General features: G+C 44.5%; 1 long non-coding RNA gene across 1 annotated transcript in view; it reads right to left on the bottom strand.

Annotated features, from left to right (window-relative positions):
* The window catches only part of LOC138292280 (uncharacterized), a 46,402-nt gene extending 23,892 nt beyond the window's left edge, over positions 1 to 22,510 (bottom strand). Inside the window, exon 1 of the long non-coding RNA XR_011202628.1 lies at positions 22,358 to 22,510. This is a non-coding gene — a long non-coding RNA (uncharacterized lncRNA). The remainder of the gene's footprint in view (positions 1 to 22,357) is intronic.
* Positions 22,511 to 22,731: the final 221 nt, after the last annotated feature.

A 22,731-nucleotide genomic window follows, 5' to 3' on the forward strand; every position in this document is an offset into this window, starting at 1 on the left:
CTTGTTTTTTTTATTTTTCCTTTCTTGCTTTTCCTCTCCTATTTTCCTTTCTTTCTCATTGCCATTCTTTTTTCTATTGTGCTATTATATTTTTTTTCATGTTGGGTTCCCCTGCTTCCTAACATTTCTGTTTAATTTGTGCTTTTTTTGTTTTTTTTATTGATTTGCCTCCTCATATTTTCTTTATTTTCATTCTTTTATTGTTAGTTTTGTGTCTTTCTTGATTTTTCAAATTTATCTTTTAATTGTTCACTTTCTTTCTTGTCCCCATTCTTATTTTTATTGCCTTTATTTGCTTTTCCTCTTTCTTACTTTTTGTTTGCCTTCTCAAGTTTTCCATTTTTAGGACCCACCTACAGATAGCTTTTACCTGTCTGTTGTCGAAAGATCTCTTGTGTAACGTAACAAAAACTTACAATGTGCTTAGAGCCAGACTATTGTGCACCACTGGTTGGCTTTCTTGTTACTCTTATTTGCTTGCTTCTTATTGAATGTATTTTCTTCCTATTCCTGTTATTTTCCCTTTTCTTGGAGCAAAGCTTCTTCACAATATTTAAAATGTTATGGCTGTATCCTTTTACTGCTCACATTCAGGGTACTACTTCTTTCTTTTTATTTAAGCACTCTGTAAGAATGCATGTGTTTCCATAGTCTCCCCATCCTGGGCTGCTCTCCTTCTCCCTCAAATACCCACTCCCAGCCCCTTGTCTTTTTTGCTTCAAGTTGCACTATTACTCCCCACACCCAAACACCCAACACCCAAAGATCATCCATTCTTTCGCCGACCCAGATTTTTTTTTTTTTCTGTCATATTGAGTCCTCTTCTCAAATTCCTTGCTGCTGGCCTTTATTTTGCTCCCATTTGCTCCCTCATTGACAGCTCCCTCACCCTCTTCTCTGTTGCTCCACCACCTACCCCTCCGATGTTCTCCCACCATCGCAATTTATTTTAGTTAATTTTTACCAGCTCCTGTGCTGACTGAATTTTTGTGTTAATATTTTTTTGGGGGCCTGTCAGCTGCCATTTGGTGGTAGACTGCTTCTTTAAAACAAGCATTTGCAATGCAATGGGTCTTGCGTTTGCTCGAGTTAGAGCTATTAGCATTGTAAATTCCTAACTCTACTTTTCTTGACACATAACTTGAAAATGAAAAGTAAAACAGTTGACAAAAGTGAGTGGATTCACAGCGCCACGGCCACTATGAGCAAAGAAGTTTGATCGCAGTCAAACGTATCGGCAGTCATGCAATCATTCATGTAACAGGGTCGATGGCCAATATGGTAACCAAACCGCCCCAAGGAAGGACAAACGTAAAGCATTAACCAATGATGATAAAGGGTTTTTGAAAGGCAAGCCCAGGAACGAGTGATTGCGATTGGTATGCGGTGGGCGTGGTTAAAGCCCACAGATGGATTGCAACACGTCAGAGCACTTGCACACTTAACCTAAAAAAAGTGCATCCTCGTCCGTAACTTTTTTTTTTATCACTCCAAATGGCATCCACCATCTTGGAACAATAAATAAAAGAATGATTAAAATGACAACCGCACCATTCCATATTTGCGCACAAGAATGGTAACATATGTGTATGCGTTTGTCTTCACACATGCTCAAGCGTCTAAAAGGACACGCCCGCCTCAGTGTGCATTTAAATCATCGACCCCTTTCTTCTTTTGCAGATACTGTGCAGCAAAAAATACAAAAAAAGCATAAATAAAAGTGTTTAATGTAATGCTAAGCTTAATCTCAGCCACTGGTAATTACTCGAGGTCCAGTGGCGCATCCCAATTCATCGTTTTTTTTACCACCGTACCCCCTCAGATTATACCCAGTTTTATGCAAGTCAGTCTTGGTCTTGCTCCTAAAGGAACCATCCACCTCAAACTCCCAGACCGGGTCCTCTCTGAAACAGAACACAATCAACTCAAGACTGGTTTCTGTGCATTGGGCTTCTTCAGTCCGGCGCAGCTTTGGTTTCAGTGTCACAGTGGGCATGGACCTATGTCTGAGCATACCCATTGCATTTAGGGCGCCACAATGAAAGAAAAGAAGATCTTGAATGTGGCCTGAGGGATTTTGAGTGGCTGAGGGCACTCCTTCAATAACCTTGTTGTTTTTGCAATAGATGCCCTTGGTTTGACAGCTATGCACCAACATGTGTCCCACGTTCCTTGTGCCACAAGACTCAAGCTACACCTCACTGGCAAGACCTAAATAGGTTGAAACCAGTGTGCGGTTGATTATGTTCAAATCTGGAGGGGACCTGGCAGATTGGGCTTGAGTTTCTAATTTGGTGCTGGACTAAGATTGATTTGCATAAGGTGGGTCTCTGTCTAGAGTGGCACAGATTGTGAAAAACGATGGCCTGCAATATGACCCCCAAGCAATGGTCAGTGGCTGGGGTTAATTCAAACATTCCTTCCTCAGCTTGCTATTTTGCCATACAGCAATAGAAATAAGCAATTTTTTTGTTGATTGCTACTCAGCAATGGCAAAATACTTTAACAAAGCCAGTAGGTCAACAAGTTGAGACCTGTTGGCTTTGCAGATGCAAATTACTTTTGGTTGTAGATATATTTTCCCCTTTTCCGTTATTCTTTTTTGTCATTGCTTCTGCTTTCTTCGTGTCAACTATCTTCACAAACGTTCTTTTATTTCATTTGGTTCTCTCTTATTCCCTCATATTTTCCAGTTGTATTTACTTTTTTCGTTTAGTTGAGTTGAATGTTGCCTTTCTTTCCCAACATCATTCCTCCCATTTCCCTGTACTATGCTTTCTTATATTCCCCCACTTTTCTTTGCTTTTCATTTCCCCTTTTCTACATCTGTCTTCCTCTTCCTAAATTCCTTCTAGTTCACTTCTCGCCTTTTTACCCATGTTTCTTCCTTCTTTGTCCTTCCTCTTTCCAATCTATCTTTCGACCCCAAATTCTGTTTTCTTCCATCTTGTCTTCCTTATAACTTTTCTCCTTCTGTCCATTTTCCTTCCTTCTCCATGTGCCTTCCTTCTTTTCATGAATCTCTCTCTCCCTACCTCCCCTTTTATTTGTATGCTCTTTCCCTAATTTGCACCTCACCTTCATTTCTTTTTTTTATTGTTTCTTTGTCTTTTTATTCCATTCCTAGCACCCTTCTTGCCATACCACTTCCATTCTTTCCCTCCCCTCTTCAATTTCTTTAATCTCTTCTCTCTATTCCCATTCATTTCACACCTTTCCCTCTGTGTCTATATCGTTATTTTTGTATAATATCCCTTCCTTCGTGCGTACCCCTTCCTTTATTTTCCCTTCTTTCCCTCTTTCATTTTCTCAACTTCCCTTCAGTCCAAAAAACCTTCCTGAATGTATCTTCTCTTTTCCTGTCCGCTTTTCCTGCCTCACTGCTCTCTCCCCACACAGAGAGTCATTATCCTGCCTGTTTCCCCTTTTAGTTGCTCCTGTCCCCTCATTTTCCACCCTGCTGGCTTGGATTCCAGCCCCATCATGCAAGGCGCACGTGAACCACGTTCTTCCTTAGAAGTCCCCTGGCGCCACTGAGGTCGCCCCCAATCGGCGCCTGTACACAGAAGGCTGCCCTCGTCTAAATAACTCTGCCCCCAGCCTTCGGCGCGCGCCTAGGCGTAATGAGCCAATCACCGGCTGCGCACGACCTCTTACATCCTCGGCATGATGATCTTATGGGGCACGGAAGAACGGAGGGGAGGGAGGAAGCTGAGGAGGAGCGGGGGTCTTCGGTACCACAGCGGTCTCATAGGCCAGGAGACCGAAAATAAAGGGTCGACACCCAATAAAAGAAAGTACATATATTGGGAACATTGACAAATGTGTACAAATCTGCTGAACATTGGCAAATGTTTAATATTTGGTCCACTCTTAAAACCACTTCACTACAGGGTTAAGTTGAGACCAATGAAGGACCTGCCTGGGGCCATATACAGAAAGTGCCCTGGTGGTACAACGGGCATTGCACCTCCAAAGGAACTTTGCTATTATAGAAGGAGTCCCAGATTCATATGCCACCGTTTCTTTGATAGAGATAGCTGCAGAGTAGCGTTGCACCTGCACAATCAAAATGGGGCGTTGCCCCGTTCCACGAGGTCGCGACCCTTTCAAATGAGGAAACACTTTGCCTTTGCCCGGGAATCTTTTAGAGATATGGGAGTGAAGAAGCCGTCAAGAGATGCACATGGAGGCGGTACAAAGTCAGCCATCCCTCCAGATAGTACCCCTGGGGAGGCGGACACAGGAGTAAGATGGCGCCCAAAGTACCTCACTGCAGTTGGGTGAAGTAGCACCAACCTGAGGTGGAATGCCTTCATCATCTTCAACACAGGCCACCACACCTCCTGTGAAAGACCGAGCCCTGAATGTTTTCACTGATGGCACTGCTCACCACATGCACACACCGTCAGAGCTCGCAACTGGCTGAGGACAGTGCACTTTTCACTGTACTTCAGTCCACTGCCCCAGTCTGCAACAGGAACCCAGTTAGGTGTGCTCCCTAAGGTAAGTGAGACAGTGCACCCAATGCATACAGGGAGTGCAGAATTATTAGGCAAATGAGTATTTTGACCACATCATCCTCTTTATGCATGTTGTCTTACTCCAAGCTGTATAGGCTCGAAAGCCTACTACCAATAAAGCATATTAGGTGATGTGCATCTCTGTAATGAGAAGGGGTGTGGTCTAATGACATCAACACCCTATATCAGGTGTGCATAATTATTAGGCAACTTCCTTTCCTTTGGCAAAATGGGTCAAAAGAAGGACTTGACAGGCTCAGAAAAGTCAAAAATAGTGAGATATCTTGCAGAGGGATGCAGCACTCTTAAAATTGCAAAGCTTCTGAAGCGTGATCATCGAACAATCAAGCGTTTCATTCAAAATAGTCAACAGGGTCGCAAGAAGCGTGTGGAAAAACCAAGGCGCAAAATAACTGCCCATGAACTGAGAAAAGTCAAGCGTGCAGCTGCCACGATGCCACTTGCCACCTGTTTGGCCATATTTCAGAGCTGCAACATCACTGGAGTGCACAAAAGCACAAGGTGTGCAATACTCAGAGACATGGCCAAGGTAAGAAAGGCTGAAAGACGACCACCACTGAACAAGACACACAAGCTGAAACGTCAAGACTGGGCCAAGAAATATCTCAAGACTGATTTTTCTAACGTTTTATGGACTGATGAAATGAGAGTGAGTCTTGATGGGCCAGATGGATGGGCCCGTGGCTGGATTGGTAAAGGGCAGAGAGCTCCAGTCCGACTCAGACGCCAGCAAGGTGGAGGTGGAGTACTGGTTTGGGCTGGTATCATCAAAGATGAGCTTGTGGGGCCTTTTCGGGTTGAGGATGGAGTCAAGCTCAACTCCCAGTCCTACTGCCAGTTCCTGGAAGACACCTTCTTCAAGCAGTGGTACAGGAAGAAGTCTGCATCCTTCAAGAAAAACATGATTTTCATGCAGGACAATGCTCCATCACACGCGTCCAAGTACTCCACAGCGTGGCTGGCAAGAAAGGGTATAAAAGAAGGAAATCTAATGACATGGCCTCCTTGTTCACCTGATCGGAACCCCATTGAGAACCTGTGGTCCATCATCAAATGTGAGATTTACAAGGAGGGAAAACAGTACACCTCTCTGAACAGTGTCTGGGAGGCTGTGGTTGCTGCTGCACGCAATGTTGATGGTGAACAGATCAAAACACTGACAGAATCCATGGATGGCAGGCTTTTGAGTGTCCTTGCAAAGAAAGGTGGCTATATTGGTCACTGATTTGTTTTTGTTTTGTTTCTGAATGTCAGAAATGTATATTTGTGAATGTTGAGATGTTATATTGGTTTCACTGGTAATAATAAATAATTGAAATGGGTATATATTTGTTTTTGGTTAAGTTGCCTAATAATTATGCACAGTAATAGTCACCTGCACACACAGATATCCCCCTAACATAGCTAAAACTAAAAACAAACTAAAAACTACTTCCAAAAATATTCAGCTTTGATATTAATGAGTTTTTTGGGTTCATTGAGAACATGGTTGTTGTTCAATAATAAAATTAATCCTCAAAAATACAACTTGCCTAATAATTCTGCACTCCCTGTAGTGTGTGTCCTGGTCTCTTTATTTTTAAAACGGTCTGGTGTCTAAGTGAACTGATGCATCCACGGTAGGAACCTGTGTTTCACTACACGCTCACGGGTTCGAATCCTGGCCAGTCCATTCAGTCTTTCATCCTCCTGTGGTTAAAAAATAAATACCATTGAGTTGGCTAACTATAAACATTTGTTATTCAGTGCGAACATGCCACTTGGGGGAACGCGCGCTTCCAATATGTAGTATTGGATCCCTCACATTATAGTGTCCCCAAGGAGGTACCAATGGAAGAGCCCCCTTCCCCTGGGAGTACCAAACTATAAAGGACTATGTATCAAAAAGGCCTACCATGGTCAAGAGTATCAGGCGGAGGGTGCATCTGAGGTACTTGGTTGGAGCTGCTAGTCGCAAAGTGGGAGCTGGCCTGCAGAGTTTGGACCCAGCCACACTTTCATACCGTGATGACTCTGCGGCTGTATCACCTGGGAAGTTGGTACAATCAGGACCAGGAATTAGGGTGAGTGACTACGGACAATCCCGCCTCAGGATACCCTTCCGGGTGATAGTGGGCTCCTCAAATCTGCATAACATAATATGGAACTGAGCCCCATGCTTGTGGTGTGAGAGCAGAAACTGTCCAGGCCCTTTTTGTTGAACGAGCATTCTAACAGTACTGGTTGGGGGACAGTGCAGGCTCATCAGCGATGAAGCATCAGGCCATCCCTGGGCCTCTATGACCCATATCATGTTTCATCTTTGTCCTTGCTCTTTATCGAGGACCCTTGGACCACGAGGACCTTGTTGCTTGTGGGTGGTGCCATCCAGTAAGCTATGCCTCATTCAGTTATGGCAGTAAGCTGGGGCTTGTGCAGGTCTTCTAGGTGGCCACAGGCCTACTCCTGTCTTAGTCCAGCGCCCCTGCTTTACCCTTTCAACCACCTCGCAGTAGCAAAGTCCCACAGGAATCCAGATGTGACAATAACCTGTCTCTGGCAACCCTCTTTTGGTCTCTTCAAAGTCCAAGCACTGTGTAAGCATCTGGCTTGAGGTGGTCAATATTGAACCAGATGCGAAGGCTCACATAAGAACCATGGACCAAACAAAATGATAGCAATGGGGAAATCCGCTCTCGGCTTTATTAAAATAAATAAATAGAAAATATTCTTGCTAGGCCTTCGTCCATCTAGTCACTTTGAGCTTTAGGTGCAGGTAGCCACAGGCCCGTGCAATCAAAACTGGTCAAGCACAAATTGTATTTTAGGGGTAGGTGAAGTTAGGAAATGTTTAGCTTTGCTGAATCACGCAGTTTCATAACTTCACAAGTTTTTCCCATGTGGAGTAAAAGTGTGGCTGATGCATGGGACTTATGAGGCCAGGAATGGCTGCAACGCCATCCATGGCGCCAGTGTGCAGTAGGGACCAGGACAGGGCAGCATGACTTTGCCTGGGTGATGGGGTGGGATGGGATTTGGCTGTGGGGATGTGGGTGCTGGTGGGGACGCTGCAGCAGAACTTTGCCTTGCTGTGGGATGCTGATGGGATCAGATAGAGGAAATGTGCTTTAAGTTTGGAACGGATACCATAGCGCTGCCTTTTTGTCTGCACGGACCCTTGACACAGCAGGAATAGATTCTTGCTGTGACAATGAGCTTCCCTTTCCCCTTTTTTATTTTTAAATTTCACGAGGTTTGAGATTTTTAAGAAATTAAAAAAAAATCCTTCATTTGCGAGTTCTCTGACTTTGCAGTTTCTCACACCCTCTGATGTGAATTTGGCTCATAGTGGTGCAGCCAGTGTGTAAGTGTTGATAGGCGACACACAGCAAGGGAACATCCATTAGTCAGTGAAAGGAATGGAGAGCCTCGCCCCCTCTAGGCTCCCCACTCACCAGGTGACTCTTGCGAATGGGAGGCTTAATAAGGAGGAAAGGCGTGTGGTTGATACATTCATAGGCCATGAACAAAATGACTCTACTGGGAGATCCACCATCTTGTGCAGCCATGCAAACAGTGTCCCCAGTGAACCCATTCCTTTCCTGTGAGCTGCAGTTACAATAAAGTGCTCTCTCTCTTTAATGTTTTTTTTCCGACTCTTGCACAGGATAGCAACCTTTCAGTATTTAAAGGATTGCTGAGCAGTTTGGTGACTGCACCCCTCATCTCGAAAACTGTGGAAACATAAATTAATTGTTTTTTCAGGCGCACATTTCAGCAGGTAAAATGTATGTAGGGTAAACGGCCTGAAATGAAGGTAAGGTGTAGCTGAATCAAAGCAGAACCACCTAATTATTTGGTTATTCCATATTTCTCTGCTACAGACTTGTAACAGTGTGGTAATACCACGGCTCAGAACTACAGCTCCACGTGGAATTACCACACCTGGCCTCCCCCACAACCTGGAATGGACCCCTTTGTGTTATCACACTAGATTTCACCTCAAGTCTAAACAACTGAATTTGGTTACAATCCCCTCACAGACAACCTCAGATGCTCCAAAATCCCAGTATCACTGTACATACATTTGTACAGATCTGCAGTCTTCCAGAGTGGGGATCATTTTTGTCCCCATGGCTTCCTAATCAATTTTCCCTGGAATTCACCTAACATCTTCAATCAAGTCTCTGGTTCCCCAGCAACCATTTTGAAAGCCTGCATCCTTAATGCTAAGCAAACTGTGGGACAACAGGCATGAGTACACTGGATCTTTTGTTGATGTCTATCAGGATCAATCCTTGCAAGGTGGTGGTTCGTCAATTAACAGTTCTGGGAGCATTTAGGGAAAACTGTGCCTGCTTTATTTTACAAAGCATGCCTCGAAGGATCGCCATTTTGAATGCCAGAAAGTCCATGATTTGTCAAAGAGAAAATGAAACAAGCATTGCAAAGGCAGTAGGTCTGGGTTTATTTCGACAATGTAACCACAGGGATGCAGAAATGATATTTCAATGTGATAGCACATTAATACTGGAAATATTAGTTTTGCCAGTGCTTGCTAATGAAGGTGGGATGGTAGTCGTGCTGGTGGTGGTACTAGTGTAGTTTTGAGGGGAATCATGGTGGCATTGGTATTTTGCTGGGGGAACTGGTGATATTGCTAGTGCTGTAGTAATGCGTGGTATTAATGATAGTAGTATTACTTATGGTCATAATGGTGTTGGTGGTCCTATTGTTAGTGGTAATTATTGGTGATGTGGATATTGTTGGTGGTGGGATCAATGTTGTTATGGCTGGAGCTGCTGCTGTTACTAATATTGGTGCTGGTGACATATTTGGTGGTAGCGGTACTAGTAATAGGTGTATTTATAGGTGGATACATTGCTGATGGCATAGTCTGGTGTTGATGGTGTGCTGTGTTTGTGGTATTAATGGCATTGTTGTTGTGGTAAAAATACATTTAGGATGCCCTGTTAGTGTCACGTTCACACTTGAGTAATGATAAAAACATAATAAATACGTGCTGCAGTAAAAACAGAAGTTTTTTGGCTTATATAAAATGCATTTAAAAGATACAAATTGAATGTGACCAAAAATACGTTACTTGAGTGTACTTTTTTAAACGGAAAGTGGGCCCTCTTGCACTGCAATGCAACCCTACAAAGGATATGATAGGATACACCTATACAACCAATCGTTAAATACTGGGAGGGAATTAATGTACTGGGCTGATCTAAGATGTAATTGACAATGTCTCAAGCCACTGTGTGACAGAGGCTGATCCAAATAAGCCGATAACTGAAGGGGCGCACCCAAAGCCCCCTCTGTGTATATTGTAAGCAATAGATCTTGCAGACGGCTGCGCATTCAAACCAGGCCTAAAGACGGAGGATCTTTAGGTCTAGGGTGACTGTAAATACTTATGTAAATGGAGCTAGATAACCATTGACCTGTGTCCCTTAGAGTTGAACCATTGTGCTTGTACTGCAGTGGTCTCCAATCTTTTTAATGGTGCGCCCCTCCAGTAGATAAATAAAAATCATTGGGCCCCCCATCATAATTTCTCACAAATATTTTATAAAGATGTCAATATTTAAATATGTATGGACATATTTAAACATTGCAGTTAAGTACTGTTACCTTTTAAAAAATGCAATAACATGTTTCTACTTCTAACAAAACACAGTTATTTGTGTAATCCTTCTTTTGCCCCCCTTCCCCTCCCCCCGGGATCACTTGAAGCCCCCCTAGGGGGTCCCGCCCCCCAGTTTGAAGACCCCTGTTGTACTGAGTCACGGGAATCTTAGATGCTCTCTGTGTGATGCAAGGAGCAGTACACTCATCATTGAAACTGAAGTAGCATTCTCAGCTTGTGACCTTGGGCAACGAGATCGTCCCCTCTTTGCCTTGATGAACCTGCAATGTTTGGCCTCTAAGAGAATGTCCCTTTGTAAGGTTCTTTTGGACATTGCTCATCTGGGGCGGATTTGAAGTCAGTAATGCCCCTGTTCTAACGCTTTGAGTAGTCTAATTAAAAGGACCATCTCTCAATGCAAATGAGGTTGCCCGAGAGCCTCGTTCCCTGACGCCATTACCATCACGCAAGGTAATTTCCAGTGGACTTGATAAGGCAGCTCAGAAGGTTGATGTGCCTGCTGCTGGGCTCTCTTGATGACATGCTAGTCACGGGGTCCAATGCCCGCGGTACACCAAATGAACACAGTGCGGATGGAGTAAACCTAATACCTGTTCATGGCGGTCTGAGAGAACTAGATGACAGTTCCAGAGCTGAGCGGGTTGAGGTCCTCCTCTTGAGTTTTGACCTGCTGGGTAAGCATCGGAGCTATGAAAGGCCAATCATTTTGTAAATTGTGCTACACAAGCCCAATATGGCCATTATGTTATAGGTAAACACAGAAATAGTTTCTTAGTTTTTGCTACCAGGACCGAAAGCCAAATCACGATTTGCAAGCAGAGCAGGGCGGCCTCCGGAGGCTCAATGAGTGCGCCTCGCAATCCTTTCCGGGCTACACAGGGTTAACGTTTCATTTTTTAATACCTGGGCTCAGCCATATTTTATGCATTGAGGTTCCCATGTATACGCGTCTCTGCACCCTTATTATAATGAATTTTTCATAGCACCGGAAATGATTTTTCTAAAATCCCAATTTGCATTCTGTTTGTTCCTCGCCCCCCGTCCCTGTTTCGGGGTGGCGGGGGCAGGTTTAACACGGTGAGTCGGTTCTTGTGGGTGCGGGGACAGGCTGCGCGAGCGACGGAGCGGCGTGAATTTTAAATGGCAGGGGTAGCTCCGAAATCAAATTGTCTGAGTTATTTACATGAAGCAACCTCGGAGGCAACCAAAGTCATCGGGAGAAAAATGTTCAGGTAGATGAAGCGCACATCGTCACCTCCGCGCTGTAATTCACATCTCCAGCTTGAAGGGAAATGGGAGGCAGTCGGGGCACCTGACTGGATATTAAAAATGCATTTCAAGCCTTCAAAGGGATAAGCGGCCTAATTGTGTGGGAACAATCACAGAGTAAGCTTTGGACTCACTGATCTGTCATGAAAAGGGCTTGATGTGAGACAAATATATCGAAGTCAGTGGGTCCCGAGGAAGCTTGCGCTGCTGCTGCCCATACCAAATCCAATCTGTGTCTCTGAGGCACACGCACCGCACTACATGTTGTGTGTGCGTGTGTGAGAGAGAAGCTTACACTGCTACTGCCCATGTCCAATCCGTATGTGTATCTGTGACGGAACCTACACATGTGTATGAAGCTTGCGCTGCCCATACTAAATCCAGTCTGTGTCTCTGAGGCCCACACACCGCACTACTTGTTGTGTGTGTGTGTGCATGTGTGTGAGAGAGAAGCTTACACTGCTACTGCCCATGTTCTATCCAGTCTGTGTGTCTGTGACAGAACCTACATGTGTGTGTGAAGCTTGCATTGCTGCTGCCCGTACTGCATGCATTCTTTGGGTCCACTAAGGGGACATTAGTTGCTTTACCTGTTGTGTATGTGAGGGAAGCTTGCACTACTGTTGACCATATTTGATCTTCTCTGAAAAGGACTCCTCACTGCTGTACCTCTTGTGGTTGTGTGTGTGTGTGTGTGTGCAAAGAGAGCTCGTACTGCTGTAGCTCGTACTACACCCATTCTTTGTGTCCACTAGGATACCTGAGTTGCTGTACCTGTTGTGTGTGTGAAGGAAACTTATACTGCTTATTCATGTATTCTGTGAGTGAGGGATCCTGCACTGCTGTGCAAGTTGTCTGCGTGAGGGAAGCTTGCACTGCTACTGCCCATGCTGCCTCTGATTTGTGTGGATGAGAGGATCTGCTTTGCTAAACCTTTTGTGTAAGAGGGAAGCTTGCTCTGCTGTTGCCCATACTTTATGCATTATGTGTGTGTTTGTTAGGGAACCTTGCATTGCCACTGCACATACTTCATGCATTCTCGGTATGTGTGAGACAATCTGTGCTGCTGTACCTGTTGTGTATTTTAGGGAATCTTACACTGCTATCCTCCATATCCTGCATCCATTCTGTGGGTTTATGATGGAACTGGCTTTGCCGTACGTGTGTAGGTGTGTGTGTGTGTATGTACTTCTGTTTGTAAGGTCAACTTCCACCCACTCTTGCTGCTCGCACTGCATCTGTTGTGTGTGTGGGCATGTACAGCCCACACTGTGAGGACCAAACTGAACCTTGACCAGTTGGTAAACCCAGAGAGAACCAGACAAATACTATCTCTATGAGGACCGGTTCCAGTATTGTTTTTAGGTACTTTCAAGATAGGGAATCGAAAAACTAAAAGTGCAGTTGTATTTGTGGGGGGAGGGGGAGGCTCGGGGTGGAGTCAAGCACTGCCCACATAGTACCTCTTCTGTGTGTGACGGAACAATACACTGCTGCTGATCCTTTTCTATGTGTGAGGCCTTTACACTGCTATTTCTCATGCTGCATGAGCTCTCTGTGGGTGAGGCGAGCGGATTACTGCTGCGGTCTGTGTTGCACCTGCTGAAAGTGAGGCTTGCAGTGCTGTTGCCCATGCTGCACCTCTTCTGTGTATGAGAGTGAAGCTTTCATGGGTGTTTGCAGTGCTGCACATGTGCTATTTTTGAGTTGCACTTGCAGGGCTGCTGCTTGTACCCAATTCTGTTGGCAATCACCAACAAACTCCGATAAGCAAAACTCCTAGAAGGACCAGCCCTGCTGTGTGTTGCAGTCCGTTTGAACGAGTATATTATAACAGTGAAAATGCAGACATATTTACTTAGGTCCTGTGTATAACAGTATCAAAGCACATGTGGCATTCAAGTAATAAATATACAATTCACTTTGGTCAATGGTGGGGTATGTGTGTGAGTCTACTGTAGCAGAGTAGCATTACTTCTGCATGTGCTCTACCTGTTGTGTGTGTGTGTGTGTGTGAAAGAAGTGACTTGGACCTGGAGTCCCCCAGTGGGGACGACACCCCCTCCATAAACCTGCCAGTCAATGACAGGCAACGATCAGTGTTTGGGAGGAGGGCCTTGTTTCTTACAAATATCCGCTTAAACATTACATTTCTTACATAACCCCATCAAATCCGTAATTCAAAACATCTTAAGTCAGGTAATAGACTGTTTGAAAAAATTCACATCATAATTACAAGTTTTTACACTTCCAGTTGTAGCTTCCCATTGGATTTATATTGAACAGTGCCCACATTGTTAACAATCCCGCTCTTATGCAGGCTTCCAACACTAAGGTACAGGCCAAACTTCATCCATCCCTGGAGAACCACACAGCTGTCTCCCAACTGCATTCCTTGGAGGGTGATTCTACCTCTCAGTAACTTTGTCTGCATCCCTAGGGACTGCCCCTCCAACACTAGGTTTCCCACAGGGGTCCACAACTGAGACCAGAGGCTGGAGCCCCATGCCCTCACTGTCTATCTGGGCGCCCTTTGTCCCCCAAGCCGTTGTGAACATTGCTCCTTTGGATTTAGATTGCTGTCCTTCCCCCCTCAATGCTGCCCTTGGGGCTGACTGTAGGACTCCTCCCATGCTGATAGAGGGTAATCCTTGGGTTCACTTCTGCGCCTGCCAGGGTAATGCCTGAGTGCCCATATTAAGAAATAAAAGAGGGGGAATGGGTGGGTGGGTGCTCTTCTGCTCATCTGCGCTCCCCCACCACGAAGACTCAAAAAGGAGGCCGCAAAGCTGTAAGCGGGCTAAATAGCCTGACTATTGCGATGGGGAGAGCAGCAAAGATGTCATACCCGCAGCGCCACTCGCACAACATTCACCCTGCGGTGTTGCGGATGAAGGTTCCAGAACTTCTAGGAACATCCACTTCCCCATGACCCCCCCCACAATCTCCCAGCCAGAGAGTCGCTGACATGGGAAGGGGGTGCCCTGGTCCACATGTGAGGGAAGTCTGTGCCTCTACTGCAGCTGATGCCCTGCTCCAAGTGCATCTAAGTGTGTGTGTCGTATTGCGTGGAACTGTGCACTGCTGCTGTCCCTGCAGTATCAGTTTTGTTTGCTAGTCAAACATGCACTGTTGACCGACATGCTCCTTCTGTTTTATGTGTGAATGAAGTCTGCGCTCTTTCTGCTTGTGCTGTTCTTGTTGTCTGTGTCAGAGAAGCTTGCACTGCTCAAGTCTTTACTGCACCAATTCTTTGTGCGAGTGAAACACATCCTTCTCTTACTTGGCCTGCAACGTGTTTATGAAGGGGAAAAGCTTGTGGTGTGTTTACACGTGCTGCACCGGTTGTCTGTGTCAAAGAGTGAAGCATGCACAGCTGTTGTCTCTGCTTCCCCCTTTCTAGGAGCAGGCACTGCAGATGCCCATCTACTTTGGAGGAAGTGTGCACTGTTGTTGCCTCTGCTGCACCTGTTCTGTTTGTGAATGAATCTTGCACTGCTGCTGCCTGTGCCATGCCTGTTGTTTCTATGTGAGGGAAGCTTACACTTTGGCAGTCCATTCTGTATCCTATGTGATCGAAGCTTGCACTGCTGCTGCGGATGCTGTACCGTTTCTGTGTCTGAAGGAAGCATGCATTGCTTGCTGTCTGTGTTCTTCCAGAGAGAGCTAGAGAGAGAGAGAGAGAGAGAGAGAGATTGATTGCTTTGAAGGGGCTTACGCTCCTATTGGCCCTGAAATGTCAGTTGCGTCCATTGGTGAAACATGCATTGCTATCCAATGTGCTCTTCCTGTTATGTGTAAAGTCCGTGGGCAGTGCATCTTCCAGTGCCACTGCAGCCTCCTGCTGTATATTGAAAAAAATCTTAAACTTAAGCTGTGCTTTTCCTGTTCAGTGTGTGAGGAATGCTTGCATTGGTGCAGACTTTGCCGAGCCTGTTCTGTGTGTGTAAAGCTTGCTCTACAGCTACCCGTTGTGTACATTAGAGCGAAGCTTGCGCCTGTACATTCTCTGCTGTGCATATTCTTTGTGTGAGGAAAGCTTGCACTACCATTACCTTCCTTGCCTACTCTACTCTTGGATCATTAATATATCTCTAGCGCTTAGAGGTGGCCCCCACATCTAGGCGTTCCGTCCACAAGTTAGTAGATCTCCTCCTAGCCGTATTCAAGAGTAAAATGAAGCAGGCATCATAAAGGAGCCAAAGTGTCCACAAAGAGGCTGTAAAGATAAGCACTTCTGTTTTTTAGTACATACCTTCTGGTAACAATAAAAATACGAACACGCATTGGCAAAGCCAGTAGGTCTGACTTATAAATGAAAGTGCCTCTCATGTCGTCATACATGCACTTAGTCTCTCATCCTTGCATTTGTGTTTCCATTCATCCACCCATTGACTCCTTCTTACATTCACCCGCTTTCACAATGACAGAACACACACACACAAACCTCAACAATATTTGCAACACAAATTAAATGAATAAATATAGAAGGTGGAAAACGTGCTGCTGCCTAAACCTTCTGGGAATATTCTTGCAGTATCAAATAAAATTAGGCAGAGCAAGTGGTGGTTGCCTTGCAATATTATCTTATTTTCACAATAAGTCTTTGCCTTTATCTTTGGCTTGTGATTGTAACCAGCTCAGACCAACTGTATTGAACATGTACATTTCCGCAAGGCTCTCTTAAGAGGGCCTAACCAGGATTATCATTGTGCAAACCTTCAATGTCCATGGTTGTCCCTAAAGGAGTAACCAACAGCAAACCCTTGCCTGCTATGGTGATCTGTGAGATTCCATAAAACAAAGTACCCCTAAGCATGCTTCAAAACATAGAAATAACTACAGCCTTAAATGTCTACTAAATGTAACATATGCTTTCACAATAAAAACATCAGTCCTACTGCCCATATCATAACTTTTCAGATCAGATCAAGTCTATAGCTTGGTCATTGATTTGCTGCCATAACCAACACTGTCCTGCTGTACTGATCATGATCTTCCAAAAGGCAGAAAGTTCAATACAAGCACTCTTTTTAGTGGAAACATGCAGCTTCGGCCAAATCACATCCTGTACTCAAAGAAAACAACATGTGGTCAGAGCCAAAGCCACTCTCTCAGTAGTACTTCTGAAAGCTTTTTTTCTGTTAATCACATTCTGTGTAGCAACATCTGTGCTGTCAATCCAGACATAAAAATAGTTACATGTGTGAATCAGGAAAAACAAAACGAAAGGGACATGCAACTATGAACCGTAGGTTTGAGTAGAGAAAAGTAGGAAAATAGCAAAAAACCCAAATAAAAGCCCATAAAGGAGAAAAGTTAGTGTTGTAACGCCACATGATGTCCTCCGCAGAATATGATGAGTGGTAGGGTGACCACCCGTCCGTAATTTCCACAAACTGACCATATTTTAGACCTAATGTCCGTTGTCCATGACAGATGTCGTAATGGATGGCGTTTGTCTGTAATTCAGTCTATCAGCTAAATGTCAAAAGATACATTATTGAGATTACCCAGCTGAAGTGAAAGGGAGGGAGTCTCCTGTGCTGTGTTCCGAGGGAGGGGCAGACAAATAAACAAGATACTGGCCTTCTTGCCAGAGTGTCTGCTTCCCGAACTAAATGCAAATGTGTGCAGTTGGTTATTCTGTCAATGTAAGGGGTGTAGTAGTTAATTGATGGAGATACTTGAAGCTTCCTGAAGAGTAAGAGATTTTCTTTTTCACCGTATTGTAAGGTTGTTCCAAGCTGAGCTGTGGAGTGTGTGCTTTTAATGGACAATTATAAAAAAATGTTTGAACAAGGTATAACGTGTATATTACTGAAATCTACACTTTAGAAGCACGTTTTATCTTCAACCTAAATGGATATGCAAATTTTGTGGCAGCCTAGATTGTATTGTGTGTAACACACGTTTACAATGATGACTTAAGCATTAACATTGCTTTCGGGACCTTCTAGCACTAAAAGTACACGTCACACTTCCCTGTTGCACACAACTAGATTCAATTCTATGAGTCTCTTGTTTGCACACACAGACATCTGTAGTGATCATATTAACCAATCGAGGTTTCATAACACAAAATAGTGCATTTCCCACTGATTACTTTAACCTTCATTTTTTGAAGTTAAGGTGTGCATAATGTTATATGTACTTACTTGATGGTGAAAGATCAACAAAATAGTTACAGAATATTTGGTTCTGTTTAGCCATGCCTTTGATTCTGCCTCCGCGCTCACTGACTCAGTCCCATTGCAGTGTCTATACTTTTTGTAATGCACTTCGACCACTGCATTGAAAACTTGGAGTTTGGCGAGCCAACAAATTAACAAGGAGAGCTGAGCCAGAGGAGAGCCGAGGGTCTGGCTCGGATCTTACAGCCCATGCATGAGCCGAACCCTGATATGTTTGCTGTGTGAATCATATAACAAACATCAAGTAACATATGATAAAGTCACTGCACAAGTCAAAAGAAGTGTATTTTTTTAACATGAGTCACATTGACATTAATAGGTCACATTATAGTCTATTTTTGTACAGCTGTTATTCAGAACTCATATGTTTCAAAATGATTTCATATGCATTAATGAAGAAAAAGAGTTTTCGTGAAGTATTTGCCTAAGATAATACAATTTATCCAGGTTTCTATTTTAACTTTGTAGAAATCAGCCAGGAAATGGATATGTATTTGTCTTTCCTTATGTTAAGGCTTTGGTCTGACTACTTTATGCATTTTTCTGCAGTTTTTATATAGCATGAACTCGACCCAAAGGTATTGGAGCACTTTACATGAGTACCACTTACATTACATAAGGCCACATCTATGGTTTATTGGAATGGGAAGATTATATGGTTTTCCCAGAGCCACAGGATGTTGAGCTGATGCTGAGACTCAAACCTGATTCCCCAGATGCAAAGTCAGCAGCCCTGGCCCTCACACCACGTCCTGGGTAGGCAGAGGGAGGCATGCAGAAGCCACATGTAAGCTTGGCTCATTGTGTGTTCGAGGATCTAACAGATCCTTGAGCTGTGCTTGAGCCAGTAGCCAGTCTTCAGCTCAAGCCTGACTAAAGCTTTCAGTGGCTCGCCCCCCTCTAGTATTGATATGTAAAGTCTAAAAAAGCAGTGATATCACCATATGATATCCTGCATTACCTTACCTTCATTATGCACCCCCTTTTTCAGGTTGTGTTCACTTCAAATAAATGTCAATGCATTGTATTTTTTAAAGATTTTATTGTTGTATACCAGGGCCCAAGTCCCCCCAAAAAAATAAGTGGGGGGACTAACCAAGTTAGGCAGTATGCCAGTGACATCACGGCGCATGACTTCACCATAAAGGACATCACGCCGTGTGACCTCACAAGAAGGAACATCACAAGAAGTGACATCAGATTTTAAGACCTCACACATATGTTTAGCAGGTCCATCATGAGCACATCTGAGCATATTACAATATTTAACAAATTAGATTTTGTGTCAGGGTTGTGCCAAAAAGTGATGCAACTCCAGTGACAAATGTGGGCTTCAATTTATACATTTATTTTTTAAAACCCAGCTACAAAGAAATTGGCAACAAGGAAAAACATGGCAGTAAATATGTCTCCTTCAAAGCACATTATGTTACATGCAGATGACAGATTTTTATTATATGTAAATGGATAAGGGGATTACTGCTTTCAACACAAAAATCCTTTTCTTACTTGCAGTAATCTTTCTAATGTAGCTCAGTGAGCTATGAAGGACATGGGGTTCCTACACCTTGTAACCCTCACTTTCTTATGTAACACATCCTGTATATTGATTTACACACGATTTATTATCAATTTATAATGTGTATGTGTGATGTAAAGCGTTCTGACACCCTGCAGTGAGATAAGTAGCACTATAGCGTTGTAAAAGAAATAAAATATAGTGGTATTTAAATTGATATTTGTGTAAATAGTGTGACAGACCAACACATCTGACATTCTTAAAGTGAATGCATATCTCTTGTATAGGGACTGAACAAAGTCGAGACATGCTTCTTTTAAGTACCTGTGAAGTGATAAGCTGTGTGCCTTTATTTACCCTCCATTGCATCTAGGTGTGAAGCACCCAATAGCTTCCAGCCAGGATACTCCAACAAAATGAGGCCTGGTGCCCCTTAACTTTGGACTTTGTTATTGGCCCAGCAGGAATATGATAAGACCCTTCACCCGTGCATGCTGCTGCTCAAGCAGACAAGGTGCTGCTGCTGAATGTGTCCCATTGTCTGTATTACACTGGGGCATGTTTGGCATATTTTTGTGAGGCCCAACCTCGTGGCAGGGTAGATGGCATCCACCCAGTGAAAAGAGTGGCTATATGCAGTGTACCTGTGTGTACCCTTGACTCATGTCCTAGTTACAAAGCATGATATTAGCTAGCTACGTAGCAATAGCTTCCACCATACAATTACAGAACAGTGCTGGGCTATTTATGAAGAGTTAGCACACAATTTATACATTTTTCTGTGTAACAAACTGATCCATGATAAACTGTCCATTCTCACACCCTTGCCCAGTCGGCGCTGACTTAACTCTCAGAGTAAGAAAGAAAAGCTGTGAACTCTGTGGCGCTTAGAAGAAAGTGTTCTAGTGGGGACAACTTGACAGTGCGTCAGAAATAGGTGCCCCTAGACAACTGCCTTGTGTAGTTGCTTAGATGTTGCAGAAACAACCAGTATATAGAAACCGAGAGTGTATGTGTCAGGGGTGGTTTACAGGAGGAGAGTAGCATCCATGGTGCCGTCTTTAAAGCCCTCCTCCAAAATATCCCATGCCTGTGCAATAAAATATTTTCGCAGACCAGTTCATTCCTTCCTGTGTAACAGGGTGCTCTCAGATCGAAACCAAGAGAGAGAGAGACCTTGGTTTAACTTACCATAGGCAGAAGAAGTGAATTCTTCCAGTGCAGTGTAATATTGTGTTTTGCTGGAAGAAGTGCCAGGTAGAGGAATTTGATGGAGGGTTTCTCGCACCTAGGGCGGAGAATACGCCCAATAGGACCACTTCGGGGGAACTCATTAGTACATGGCTCACTGTGGTCAACGGCAACTTGAGAACTCTGTCGGCAGGAAAGAAGTATGGGGCAAGACCAAAACATATAAAGCAAATCAGCTTCTAATTGCATAAAGCGAGAACATGCAGCTGCAGCTCCCTGCAGGGGCGACTCCTCCGCAATTGCGGAGGAACGTTGCCCCCCTGGCCAAAAGCCAGTAGAAGAAAAATAAAATGATAGTTGACTAGCCTTTTATTTTTCATCTGCTGGTTCAGCCAGCAGTGCAGAGACGGGTGGGGCTGGGTCACGGAGGTGGTGGGGGGGAAGAGTGCACCTAAGTGTGCATCTGTATTTGGCCGGACCTCTCAGGCCAGCCAAACATGCATGCGCACTTAGGTTTCTCCAGCGCGGCTGTGTTGAACAGCCGGGCTGGAGAAATTGCACAGACAGACTTCAGGGTTATGTTGAATCCTGACGCTGCTTTCATGCTATGGTTAGCATGAAAACAGCGCCAGGACTCCTGGGAGCATGTGCTAGTGTCCAAGCAAATTTTGGTACACCAAGCACCAGGAGCAGAAGAGTGAGGCGGCAGGAGTCGGTGGGAAAGGCAAGAAAGGTAAATGTTATTTTTTTTAATTTGTTTATATTGTTTCTACCCACCTCCTTGACATTTGTGGCAGCTGCTGCTGGCTCCCGGGTATATTTTGTTAATTCGGCCAGGTGTAACGTAGGTTTAGTTCAGGATATAAAACTGAATATACTTAAAACGGGAGCCACAGGATACTTTGTGGGGATATTCCAATATTTTAGCCTAGTCGGTACAGTGCAGAGGTTTTGCCATGTCAGTCCCCCAGTTAGTACGGAGAGGAGCCCTGGAGTGCTTCCCATGTTGCAGGAAAGCTCTATAGACCCATTTTATCAGTTTCTGCTAGTCCCTGAAGTGTAGAGCGAGCAAAATTAAAACAATGTTCTCACTTTGGTGTTGATATAATGTACTACCGTATAATACGATACATACAGTATTAACTGTTCAGTGCTTGAAATGGAAAAATAGAAGTGCAGGTACGCTGTGTCTGAGTATCTGCTTGCTTGTGAGAAGTGCCGGTACTCTCCAATTACAAGCACTACGTTTATTTGAGAAGTGTACGTACTCTCCCTCTCAAAATAAAAAAGTGCCGGTACTCAGTACTGGCCCATTTAAAGCACTGATTGTACTGTACAATGAAGAGATAATGCTTGGTGCCTGTGGTTTAAACATGGCAGATAAAGTAAAAATCAGAATAAACTAGCACGTTTCTCAAGATTAAGCCTCGGAGGAAGGTATAGTAACATAGAGCGGAAGGGATGTTTTTTTTTAAACGGACTAATTTGTATATATGAAAAACTGAAGCAAAATGAGGGAGAGGGGAAAAGTGGTCTGGGAAGAAGGTAGCACAACGCCAGTGATCGCTGCCGCGATGTATGGTTCTATAGAAGGTGCTTTAGGTGAATGCCGCTACAAATGACTGGTGGTTATTATTTTAAAATGTCACGACAGTCCATTTCTGAAATGTCGCTCTGCGACCGGTTGCTGATTTGACCGCTAAAACTCCTGGGCACGGTGTTTGTTTGCTTCTGAAGGACTCAAGCCTCTGGCTTGGATGGGTTGAACTTACCTACGCAGCAAGCGCGCAGACCCACTGATCTGCTTTGCTCAGCAAACTGTTTGCTTCCTTCAGCAGACAGGCGGGGGTGGAAGGCTGAGCAGTATATCAGTCGTGTTCCACCGTTCATGTGACATGGACAGATCTCATCAGCAGGTAATTGAACCCGCCGAGCTACCTTACAGCGCTGGCTAATCCCCAGGCCATGTCTGGAGCTCGTGCACTGGGTGAGAGGCCGCACTCACCCCGGGGTGTCGTCTCATCTGCCTTCCCAGCGCCGAGAGCTTCTGGCGAATGTTCATGGTTTCGCCTCGGTTCGCGGTACTCCTTGGAGTCGGTCCCTCGCGTCTCTTCCTGTGGGTGCCACGGGTCTCTGGCCGCAGAGATGGGAGAATGAGGAGGAGGAGGGCGCTGCCGGGTCCTCCCTCCAAAGGAGGCAAGGCGGGCTAGGGGTGGACGTATGTATCTAAGAGTGCAGGGACAACCTAAGGTAAAGAAGGCCCATCTCAGATGTAAGTATGGGGCGCCTTATGGGCAGGGCCACTGGCATTATGTGGTACGGAGCACCAAGTGATGCCGCCAGGTTGACAAATATGAGGCAAGAAAATGCAAATTATGC

This window comes from Pleurodeles waltl, chromosome 4_2, assembly GCF_031143425.1.
Source record: "Pleurodeles waltl isolate 20211129_DDA chromosome 4_2, aPleWal1.hap1.20221129, whole genome shotgun sequence".
Taxonomy (NCBI): domain Eukaryota; kingdom Metazoa; phylum Chordata; class Amphibia; order Caudata; family Salamandridae; genus Pleurodeles; species Pleurodeles waltl.